At 37.4% G+C, this 12846-nt stretch overlaps 1 protein-coding gene across 1 annotated transcript in view; it reads right to left on the reverse strand.

Moving 5' to 3' along the window:
• Positions 1-12846, reverse strand: part of GPC6 (glypican 6) — a 1323196-nt gene that overhangs the window by 979386 nt on the left and 330964 nt on the right. The gene's annotated exons all lie outside the window — the stretch shown is intronic.

A 12846-nucleotide genomic window follows, 5' to 3' on the forward strand; every position in this document is an offset into this window, starting at 1 on the left:
CTTTCCCTATTGTTTAATATAAATTTTGAGTGCTTATATCACATAAATCTATAGAACTATGTTGTCCTACTAGTCTTGATGAGATCGAAATGGCCCTAAGTTTTATTGACCAAGTATTATAAAGTGTGTTTGTATGTGTGTGTGAGGGTGGGAAATAAGAAAATTAAAAAAAAACAACAAAACTCTTCCCTCCTCCAGAAACTAGATTGCACTTTGCATTTTGTATTTTAAACTACTAAACCCAGGAATTAAGGGAGTACCCATCTATTTTATTCTTTGAGAAATTCTTGATAAACTATTATGGGAAACCAAGTGTTAGTCTTTATTAAATTTTGACCTAAAATATTCTCACAAATAATGCTTTTTGTTTATTTGCTTGTTTGTTCTTCCCTCAGTTAGACATAAATTTAAAGTCATTTTAAATCCTTTAGCACACTGAACTATCCAAGTTTTCTATAACAAAAAAAATGCTATTGAAAAATAAAGTTACTTTGTTTCTAAGACCATAACAAAAACCCCACAAATTAAGAACTATTTTATACATTATGAAAAATAAAAATACGTTAAATGCTATAAACTACAAAATATAAGAAAAAGAAAAAATCATTTTATAACTCACAGAGTTTTTTAAAGAATTATTGGCTAAGATCAAGTATATTTAACTTTTAATTTATTTATTCATTTTAATTTGATCTGAAAGGGGCAGAGTGAGAAAGAAAGAACAATGAGAAAGCAAGCCACCAAGTCTGGTGTGTAACCATGGTTGCATGGGAATCCCACAAGTGGGAATCCAGCACCCTTAACCACCATGCCACCTGCCACCTCCCCCAAATTTTTTAAAAGTCAAATAATAACACTGATATGCCAAAAATCAAATGGTTTGTTGACCTTTGGTGTAATTCACTGTAAAATCAGAAATACAAAAAAGAGACTTGTTTTCAGTCATAAAAAGCATTACTTGAGAAGCCAGTAGGTAGTGTAGAAGTTAAGTCACTGGACTCTCTCATGGATAACTGTGGCCCAAGTCCAAGATCTGGTAGCTTGAAAATCACGTCAGGGACCAGCAGATGGTATAATGGTATTGGTGTTGGACTCCCACATGGCTGACATCAGTTTGAGTCCCAGAGCCAGAGGCTTGAAACTCAAGCCGGGCACATGTATATACACAAAATCCCAGGAGGAGAATGGAGGAAGAGGGATTGAGGCATGGTCATTTCCCCCGGAGGATGATTTCTTGTATTCTATCTCTCTGTCTTTCTGGAAAGCGCTTGTACCCTGTAACAAAACTCTCATTAAGAAAAGAAAAGAAAAGAAAAGAAAAGAAAAGAAAAGAAAAGAAAAGAAAAGAAAAGAAAAGAAAAGAAAAGAAAAGAAAAGAAAAGAAAAGAAAAGAAAAGAAAAGAAAAGAAAAGAAAAGAAAAGAAAAGAAAAGAAAAGAAAAGAAAAGAAAAGAAAAGAAAAGAAAAGAAAAGAAAAGAAAAGAAAAGAAAAGAAAAGAAAAGACCCGGGGGGGGGGTGATTTCTCATTTTCTTTCTCTCAGTCTCTCTACTCTCTAGCAAGTGCACACTCCCTGTGGAAAAAAACTAAAAACAAAACAAAACAAAACAAAACAAAACAAAAAACATTGTTGTATAGACAACAGGTGCTCAAATACCTTTATAAAGTGAAGACCTGTTATCATATATTCTTTTTTAAGAATTATTTTATTTAAATTTATTTATTTATTAATTTTAATTTGACCAGAAAGGGACAGAGCAAGAGAGAGAAAGAGAAAGGGAGAGTGAGAAAGCAAACTGTGAAGTCCTGAACTCAAACCACAGTCAGCCATGTGGGAGTCCAGCGCCCTCATCCACCAAACCACCTGCCGGCTTCAATCATCCAATCTTAGACAGTTCTTAATATGTCAACAAAAGTTAAAAAACAAAACAAAAAGCAAACAATAAAATACCCCGTCAAGTTGTTAAACTCCAGTTCTATGTCTTAATAACTAATCTCTCAGTTGTACTTATTCCCATGACAAGTGTGTCAGTCTAGAGACATTTAATTCAGAAACGGGGGGGGGGGGTATGGACAAGGAAGAATTATTTTTTTATTTTTTTAAGATAGGTTTTAAGATAGATTTTTGCTATAGAGTGCATGTGCTCTCCTGAGAGACAAAGTGACGTAGAGAGAAAGAAAGCAAGAATCACCCCCCAGGGTATATGACCATACTGCAACCCTTCTCCATTTTCCTCTTGAGATTTTAGGCACATATGCCCAACATGAGTTTTTAAGCCGCTGGGTTCAGGACTCGAACCACTGTCTACTCTGTGGCAGTCCAGTGATATAACCATTACGCCATCTGCTGGTCCCACACAATGAAGATTTCTGAGTCTCATATAGACCAAAAAATCAAAATCTCTACCATTCAACCCAGAAATCTATACTGTACTTCATCCTTCAAGAGACTCATGTGTATCTTAACTCCTTTCATGTGTGTCTGTGTGTGTGTGTGTGATAGAAAAGAACACACTCATTTTACTTTTTTAAGAAAGGGCCTTCACTTGCTTTGCTCTAAGTAAAGATTCTCTTTGTCCTGGGAAATTAAAATTAGTTCCATTCAATCCACTGGAACAAATGCTGCTGAAATCAAATATGATTTTTTAAAGAATTATTTTATTTAACTTTATTTATTTTAATTTGATGAGAGACAGAGAGAGAGAGAGCAAGCCACCAGGTCTGGGACTTTGAACCCTGCTCAGTCATGTGGGAGCCCGGCACCCTTGACCAACATGCCACCTGTATGCCCCCAAATATGACTTACTTTATGAAGCCTAAGAGTTAATAAGTAAAACTCAAGGCTTCCTCTTGAATTCTGTTGTATTATTATGGGAATGTTGGTAATTCATCTAATGGGTCTGTGCCCTTGGGTCTGCACAGGTAGGTACCACAGTCAAACAACATTGCAGTATTATTGAATATGCTCCCTATTAAGTCAAGTACAGGAGATAAAATAGAAATAGAAGATCTAATCCCTATATTTAATGAGCTTAGACTTCAATAGGGAATATGCAACATGACATATTTTCCAAAAGAATACTATTAAAAGTAAAGTGAGAATGATAAGTATCAACTATCTAGGCACTATAGTTCTCTTGGGCTTCCAGTTTCCTTCAGTCTAAAAGACCCCAACACTATTTGTTCAAAAGGATAAAATATGTACAGAAATTTTTCAGAAATAATAAAAACCAATACATGGAGAAGCACCATTTTGTTAAAGGCCTGGTGCCCCAGTTTTCTGCTATATTACTTCAAAGTTTGCTTTTCAAGTTGATTGTGTTTAATTCAACTGCTGGGTAGGGAGGAGACGTGGGAAGACTGACTGGTAAATAGAGTGATCCCAAAAATATTTGTCCATAAATGAAACACAAGAAACTTTTCAAAAAACCAATAACTGGTACAATCTGAAACAATAATGAATGATTTTCAAAAAATGTCTCTAGAGTACTGTAGAACATGCAGGATTTGGGGTCACTGACTTATCTTCCACATTTTGATTTAGGGTCCTTTTCCTGCCCAATTGAATACCTGGAATCTTAGCAAATTAATTCCTTAGGGAAGCTGTTTCTTCCTTTAGCTTTGCTACAATGCCAAACCTAAAGAGCTCATGTTGATGCTGGTAATCTCATCGAACTGACTGAGTGACCACTGCATAATACAGAAACGTTATTTTTAATGATTTTATAATACAGGTTGAGTATCGCTTAAATTTGTTTGTGTTTCATACACACCTCAATAACATAGCCTGAAGGTCATTGTATTGAATATTTTTAATACATTTGTGCATGGAACAAAGTGTCCGTACACTGAGATCAGGTATGGAATTTCCAACTTAAGACGTGACAACGCTAGACATGTTTAAGATTTTAGATTTTCAGATCAGGGACGTTCAACCTATATACATTTTGCATTGTCTCCTGAATCTTGCCAAGTGTGTGTTCAAGTATATACATATGTTGGTGTCCACATATCTTCTCTATGAGACCAATGTTTTAATCACACTTAATATGGTCATAAAGCATCATTTTAACAGCCTGCTGGACATACCATTTCCAGAAAAACAGTAGTAAAAACTTGGATAATTGCCCAAGTTAAGTGTCTCTGATCTGTGTTAAAATACCTGTAAGTTGTGTTGATCTTGACTATTTGAAAGTGGTGTGATCTGGGTGATTTAATTTTTTTTTTTTTTTTTTTGAGAGAGAGAGGTTTTTGCTATAGGGCACATGCGCTTGCCAGAAAGACAGAGTGAGACAGAGAGATAGAATATCCAGAATCTTAGCAAATTAATTGCGAAAAATCACCCTCCAGGAGGGATGGCCATGCCACAATCCCTTCTCCTCCATTCTCCTCTTGGGATCTTGGGCACGCATGCACACACGTCCGGTGTGAGTTTAAGCCACCGGATCCGGGACTCAAACCATGGTCAACTACATGGGAGTCCAGCGATATAGCCATTATGCTAACTGCTGGTCCCTGGGTGATTTAATTTTGTATACACAAGAAATGAGAGTAGCAACACCAGTTAATAATGTTCTAGATCTAAAATCAATGCATCATTTGTCAAACTTCAATCTTGGTCAGGCTCAAGTCAGTTCTCTTTTCAAAAAAACCTTTTATTATGGATATTTGGAAACCATACCAAAGCAATTATATTCAAATAAATCCCCATGGAATCATCAACCCATTTCAACAAGATCACCTTTCCTATCCATCTTGTTCTTCCTATCTGCTCCCTTCAGGGACCACCATATGCATATGTTTATGTCATTTCAGACAGTTTTACCTGACTTATTTTTTTCTGAGTATAAGAATCCAAAAAGTAAACCAATTCTTTGGTTATATTTTTATTATGCTATTTGTTAGGAAAAAGGTAATCTTATGCTGTCTCAGTGGAAGAGGTAAAAAAATAGTTTTTATTCCAATTACTGACCATGAAAGAAGGTGAAACATTTTCTGAGACCAACTCCAGTTACATGATGGAACTTCTGTTCCATTTCCCACTGCACATCAGATCAGACTGGAGATAATGAGTTCATTGGAGTTATGTACACTATGCACTTGTCCGGTCTACACTGAGCTACTTATTCTCACGTCAGGAGATAAAATGTTTCCAGTGAGCTCTAATTTATATCCCCATTAAATATTTTTCTTGATTTTTTCAGAAAACTGAAAATCAGTTTTCTCTATTCAGTGGCAAATCAATTTGACTTAAAATTCTCCTGTAATTTACCATACTTACTCAAAGGATTAGTGAGCCTCTGCCAGAGAACAGCTACTTGTCTGCTTATTAACATTCATGACCAAGAACCCTTCTGGTAGGGCTGGTTTCAGAGTCTGATAGAGCAATACTTAAAAGAAATTGGCTTGTCTGTGAAACAGCTGCTCAGCCAAGCCACTGTGCAAGGGAATTGGTGATAATAAGATGATAATATTACAACTACACTGGGAGCACAATATTTTAAGTTACTCTGAGGTGTATAGTAGGAGTTTAAGAATCAGAAAAAGATTGGTACTCTATAATAGAAGTCAAAATGTTGATTAGCGATGTGCATCCTTACTTTAGAAAGATCAGTCAAAGTGCAATGGGGGAATAAGAGTGAGAGAGAGAGGAGGAGAGAGAGAGAGAGAGTGAGAGAGAGAGAGAGGGGGAGGGAGGGAGGGAGGAGGGAAGGAAGGAAAGAAGGAAGAAAGGAAGAAAAGGAAGGCAATTGCCACTTGCACAAAAACCTGGGTTTCTCATCCACTGAATTTAAGGGGTTCCCTACCATCGACCATTTTTCCCAGCTTTGGACAAACACAAGGTATTTGTCATGTTTTAACCTATTCTCTAGCTCTGTCAAAGCCAAATCTCTCCTAAGCTGAGTCTTTTGGAAGGAAGTTCTGTCCTTTGAGGAAATTGGTAGGTTACTTCCCAATGCCAGTGAGACTGTTGCTAATTTCTTTTTTTAAAAATTAACATTTTTATTTACATTTTTTAATACATTCAATCACATTATTTAGCTTACAAGGTGATCATTTCAATATGTGAACATTTCTCCCTGGTCCAGTTGATCAAAATATAACAATACTACCTCCCTGTCTCAACAATGCTGTCTCCGTATCCCTCCTCCAAATGTTTTTCCCCAGGCCCCACTCCTCCACACACACCACATCTGGTATTCACACCCATCTCTTGTGTTTATACGTCTTTTAGCCCATCAGTTTCAGTTATACAGTGTGGACATTCGGTATATGTTAAGTGGGGACATACAGTGTCTCTCCTTCATAGCCTGGCTTGCTTGAATCAGCAATAAATCTTCCATATTCCTCCACTTTCTGTTGACTGTTGCTAATTTGTAAAACCTAGTTCAGCTCATACTGATTTTGAGGAGTGTTCTTTAGATGAAATGAATGAGGTAGTGGCTTAGAAAATGTAAAAAAAAAGTGATTAGCTAATTATTTCCTATCATGAATAATTATAAGTCTGCAGGTTACAGGTAACTTGTTATAGCACAAAAAATTAGAATATTGCATCTATTTATTCTTTTTTTTTAGATGTTATTACCTTAGGGCACATGTGCCTGCCAGAGACAGAGAGAAAGAGAGAGACAGACAGGGACAGTGAGAGAGAAAGTAAGAAATCGTCCCCTGGGTGGGATGGCCATGCCATAATCCCTTCTCCTCCATTCTCCTCTAGAAATCTTAGAAATACATGCACATGCATCCAGTGTGATTTTCAAGTCACTGGGTCTGTGACTCAAAATACAGGTGGCCATGTGGGAGTCCAGTAATATAACTGCTATGCCATCTGCTGGCCCTGTGTCTATTTATTCTTGAAATATCATGGAAGTGTGGTATGTGTGTGTGAGTGTGTGTGTTATGTGTTTGTGTGTGGTTATGCATGTATTTGTTAGTATGTTAGGACATGGAGTAATGGTATAAGAATTGTGTCTAATTGTGATTTACTTAGGAAATATTTATTGCTCTTTAATTCCGAGGGAATCTATTACAAAGAAAAACAGCCAATGTAATAAGTAAAACATTGTACAGGGCCTGGCAAGAGGAAATCAATTGAAGACCATGGTAGATTAGGATACGGAATTTTTCTATAAGGGTTTTTGCCATTTGCTTCATGTATTTGCTAAAGAGAGACAGAAGAAAAGTGAGAACTCAGCACCCAGGAGAAATGGCCATGCTGCAATCCCTTTTCTTCCATTCCCCTTTTGGAATTTTGGACATGCATACACATACACCCAGTCTGATTTTTCTTTTTTTGTGTGAGAGGTTTTTGCTATAGGGCGTGTGCGCTCACCAGACAGAGAGAGACAGAGAGACAGAAAGCAAGAAATCACCCCCCCCGGGGGGGGGGGATGGCCATGCTGCAATCCCTTCTCCGTTCTTCTCTCGGGATCTTGGGCACACATGCACATGCACCTGGCGTGATTTTTAAGCCACTGGGTCCCGGACGCGAACTGCAGTCGATTACATGGGAGTGCAGCGACATAGCCATTACGCTAACTGCTGGTCCCTCCCCCAGTGTGATTTTTCAGACTGCCAGTTCTGGGATTCAAACCAAAGCCAACCATGTGGGAATTCAGAGCCTTAAGCACTATGCCACCTTCTGGCCCCCCAGAAATTCTCACTTGACCCTGCCTCCAGCTCCATGACAGAGGTACAATCACCTTCCAATGATGCTGAGTTTCCCATGAGATTTGCTCTGACTGACAGAATCAGAGAAGATAAGGTGCCAATGCTAGGTTAGGCCTCCTGCTCCCACCTGTTTATCTCAGAGCCTCCAAATTCCACCAAGAGAACATGCCCAAGGCAGAGCGCCATTTCCAAAAGAATAAGAGACATCTAGGCGAGGCCCAACCTAAACCACAGTTTAGAGTCAAGTCTTGTTTGAACATAGCTTAGAACAACCAAATTCTAACCAACTCACATATATGTAGGAAAAAAAATGAACATTTCGTGTTTATGTGATGAAATTTTGTGGGCTTTTTTTGTTACAAAATACTAATAAGCTGATGGGAAGATTAAAGCTTCAATAGAATATCTATATAATAGATACATGCTAAATGTTGATCAATTAACATTGTTAGGAAAATAACCAATAGAAACATGCTCACAACATAAGTCAAAGATTTCCTGGACATAGACCTTTGTCTCCTCCTTCCACTTCTTTAATTATCATGATCTTGAGACATTTTTAAGGACATTAGCATGCCAGCTCTTAAACGAGGCTTCTTTGATGCTTTTAAATATAATATCCACTGCTTCCCTTCTGTTTCCCATGGACTTCTACTTTAGGATACAACCAGTTCTGCCTTTTATTTATTTATCTTTCTTTCTTTCCTTTTCAGATATTTTTGGTATAGCGTGTGTACATCCACTGGAGAGACAGAGACACAGAAAGCAAGAAATTACCTTCCAGGGGGATGGCCACACAATAATCCCTTCTTCTCCACTGTCTTCTTGAGATCTGGACTCAAATGCACAAGCACCCAGCATAAGTTTCACACCACAGGGTCTAGGACTTGAACCATAGTAAACCACATGGAAGTCCAGTCCCTTAACCACTATGCCACCTGTTGACCTCATCATTTCTTTTGTTTTCTTGTCTCCTCTTTTCTAAAAATTGTTATAGGACATATGTGCTCACCAGAGAGAAACACATGAAGAGACAGACAGAAAAAGAAAGCACCTCCCAATGGGATATGGCCACTCCACAACCCTTTCTCCTCCATTTCTCCATTCTGTCAGGATTGTGGGCACACACAAACATGTGTCTAGAGCATTTTTCAAACCAGTAGGGCCAGAATTCAAACCATGGGACAGCTTATGGTATCTGGCTCCCCTCAGCACAATTCTATGGAGCTGGTCCCAATTTTACCTTTTTAAGTGTTTGTTGTATACTTGGGATTTTCCAACCAGGCAAAACTCTTTGATAGGCAGTGGCTATACTTTTTATGGAGTGCAAACTTGCTTTTATGCTTTTGGTATAGCAAGTTCTGAATACATATTTTCAAATTGAAATCTCACATACACACAAATATCACCCATGTGACAGAAAATATGGAAGATTCTACCACCACATCGAAATAGACTTCAGGTTGTTTCCTTTTCAAATAAGTATATTCTGTGAGAAAACTAGGCCATATTTTAAAGAAATCACTACATTATTGTCACCTCTACAGTATATAGATGAGAAATGATATTTTAAAAGAAACACAAGCAGATTTGCAGCATAAAGTTATTATGTTGCTGTATATAAGTTATTTACATATTTGGGACAATGGGTATTCTGAGAGTGTTACTATAGAATAAGTACTTCATGACGAGGATGGAAATTACTGTTTGATTTTTTTTTATTTTGCTTTTAAAAATGCTCTTGCTGCCAAAATCTCTGGACAAATGTATATCATTAAAATACATAAATAAAAACCAGGAAGGTAAAATAATAAAACCAAGAAGAACATACTAAACAATAAACCTCATAGAGAACTCTGAATATGAATAAATTTCAGCTCAAATAATTCCCAAGGAAAAACTAACCAAAATAAAGTGTCCCTTCAAGTACATTTTCCAGTCTTTGAATAATCCATACTCCATAGACATTCTTGGAGAATAGGGCCCAGTGTTTCTATCAAGCAAGAAACCACTAGGCTTAGTGAAGCACATTGACTAAATAACAGGCAAAAAATACCCACTTTGCCTTTAATTTAGGGAGAAATTCCAATGCAATATTGGTCCTGCCTTCTACAAAAGTGGCTAGATTCTTCCCCCACCGGTACTGCTATTGCCTTAAATAAATGTCAATAGGTTTTCACCGTATCCACTCAAAACCAATAAAAGCTCAGAATCCCAACCAATTATCAACTTCCTATAACATTACTATTTATAAGGTTTTAGTATTAGGTTACAGTTTGACTTCATCATCTTAGTGGAAACTTGGCAAGTTATTTTCACTCTCCAGGCTCCAGCTTCCTTGGGGTCGGGACTATATTTAGATGGGTAATTTTCTTTTTTGAGAATTAAAAACTATCGCCTTTGACTCCTCTCTGACAATTGTTTCCATTTCCTCTCTATACCAACTGGCACAGGGCAGACAGTGGGAGACAGGGGCATAGATGGCACCCACCATGAAACCCCAGCACATTTGGCAACTGGAAAGTGTTACAGACATGGAAGCGTAGAGGTGACTGAGAACAGCAAGGCAAGAGTGCTCAGTCTGGGAGAGAACCGGGACTCTGCCACCAAAATATGTGGCTTTGCACGGCAATGTCCCTCTGAAAAACAGCTAACGTCTGTGAAGGGTGAGGAGCAAGGGCAAGTATCACCTAGTATTGCTATCACTACTGTCAACATGTTTGGTTGCTCTCCACTTCATAAGATCTCAACAAATGAGCCACTTACGAGCATGGTAGCAGTGGGGACTTATAAATGCCAGTTTGACAAACTGATAATCACCAAACCCCAAAAATGCTAGGACTACGAGTAGGTACACAAGATGCCTCCCCTCTGTTTGTTTATTTGTCTATGTACTTCTGGTTGGCTGGGTTATTTTGCAGAGGTGAGTACAGGGAAAAGTATGGGAGTGATGTGATCCTTCTGCCAGGTGTACTTGGCTAGATCTGCATCCACAATGTCTACCTCTGGGTGTGTGTGTGGGGGGGGTAACAGAAAACTTGGCTTGGTCACAGACCATGGTGAGAGCATCTCTACCTAGATCTGAAGCTTCACAGTCATTAGGTCCCAGCCTATTACACAGTCCAAAGAGTGAAGAGGTGTATAATAGGCCAGAGGTGGGGATTTGGCCAGAAAAGAGAGAAAAAACAATACACTTTGTGAGATCCTTGGAGACGTACCAGTGCAAAGAATATAAACCTCTATTATACATATGTTCATTGTAACAGTTCAATTCCATATGTAAAAGAACTAAATCAAAAAAACCTCTCCAGCTGTAATAAAATTCTCTGCCAAAGGATAAAATGTATGCACTCAATCCTAACATACTTTTTCAATGCATTGTCTCTAACACACATTAGGACTAATGAGGGTATTAAAGGAAAGCTTAGCAGTTTAGAAAAGTTAGGGAAGAATTAGTATTAGTTCAGGCTTAGCTTACTACCATCCAATGAGCATTTGTAATTTTATGCAGTGATTACCTTTTAAATACTATTCCAAATATTAATAAAAAGCAGGGAAGTAGTATGACAATAAATAAAATGCGGTTTTATGTCAAGTGTGTCAGAATTTCAAATTTCAAAATAATCAATCACTATTGCTACACAATGGAAACCTAAATGGAATCATAATGTTCCTAATATAATAAGGAAAGCATCAACTATAGACTAATTATTTTTATTTTTTTATTTTATTTTTTAAAATGATTATTTATTTTTTAGTTATTATTCATACATTAAATCACTATACATCATTTGGATTGGGAAGAGACTTTATCCAGCATGATATACACCTCAGTCCAGCCCAGTTGAGACCACCATACACATCCTCGTCAACAGATAGTAAACCTTATCTATGTTCCACAAGTGTCTTACCTCGCTACAAGACATGTGTGCTACCTGGAGAGACAGACAGAGAGGGACAAAAAGCAAGAAATCACCACCCAGAAGGCGGGAGATGGCCATGATGCAATCTCTCTCCTCCATTCTTCTCCTCTTGGAAGTTTGGGCATGCACATACATGCACCTGATTTGAGTTCCAAGCTTCCAGGTCCAGAACATGAATAGCAGTCAACCATGTAGGGTCCAGCACCTCAACTACTATGTCACCTGCTGGCCCTAAGACTAATTAATAACAATGATTAAAATTAGCCCTTTAAATACAGTTTGGACTGGACCACATATATTGGGAGCAATTTAAATAATTTCTATACACAAAGAACTAGGAAGGAAGGTTGTCACATTCTAATTTGAACTCTATATGAATTTTCATATAATTAAAGAACATACAGCCAACAAAAACATGCAAGGCCAAATGACAAATCGTGACCTCTGAGAAAATGGGACTAAAGGCAGAACCTCGAAATGGCCACTTCTGAACAAGAGATTCCAGCATTAATGCAAAATGACTCACCAAATAAGAAGCTACTTTTACTAAGTCCTTCATAGAATCATTGGTTTTATATGGAAAAATAAAACTCAGAGGATAACATTCCTCATCAGATTCTAGATAGGTCTTCAGTGCTCACACAACTGATGGTCATCAGTAAATGTCATGAGAAAATGTTTTAAAGAAAAGTCAAGGAAAAATATAGAAAACCACCCACATGAATGGGCCATCATTTATGAAGTATGATATACCAGGATCACCTTCAAGGTATAAAAAGATAAATCATATGACTGCATAACTGACCTTCACAAAATTGCTCAAGAAAGGACAGAAACTATAATCATGATTTCTTAACTGATTTTTTTTTTTTAGCTCTTTAGGAACTGAATTTATCAGGACTCCACTTAGATTATTTTTTAATTCTGATGAAAGCTTCCTTGAAAAAAAATCTTAATTTCTCTCCCATAATAGCCTAATACAATAGCAATGAAATGCACTGTTAGCAGGGAATTCATCACCCCCTATGTCAGATCTAATCTTAGTAGAATCAATGTCCTGTCAAACTGATTGACATCACACCCCCAGGTATATTAGAGTGACTTAAGCATGCTTTTGAAAAAAAGAGGAAGGGAGAGAAGAGTTGTTTTTTTTTTCTTTTTATTAACATTAAGGCAATTGAGATGTGAGATTAAGAATAATAGAACCAAAGATATTAAGTTATTGATATAATACCAGAAATATTTGGTTCAGTC

This window comes from Tupaia chinensis, unplaced genomic scaffold (genome assembly GCF_000334495.1).
Source record: "Tupaia chinensis unplaced genomic scaffold, TupChi_1.0 Scaffold000503_1, whole genome shotgun sequence".
Classification (NCBI taxonomy): domain Eukaryota; kingdom Metazoa; phylum Chordata; class Mammalia; order Scandentia; family Tupaiidae; genus Tupaia; species Tupaia belangeri.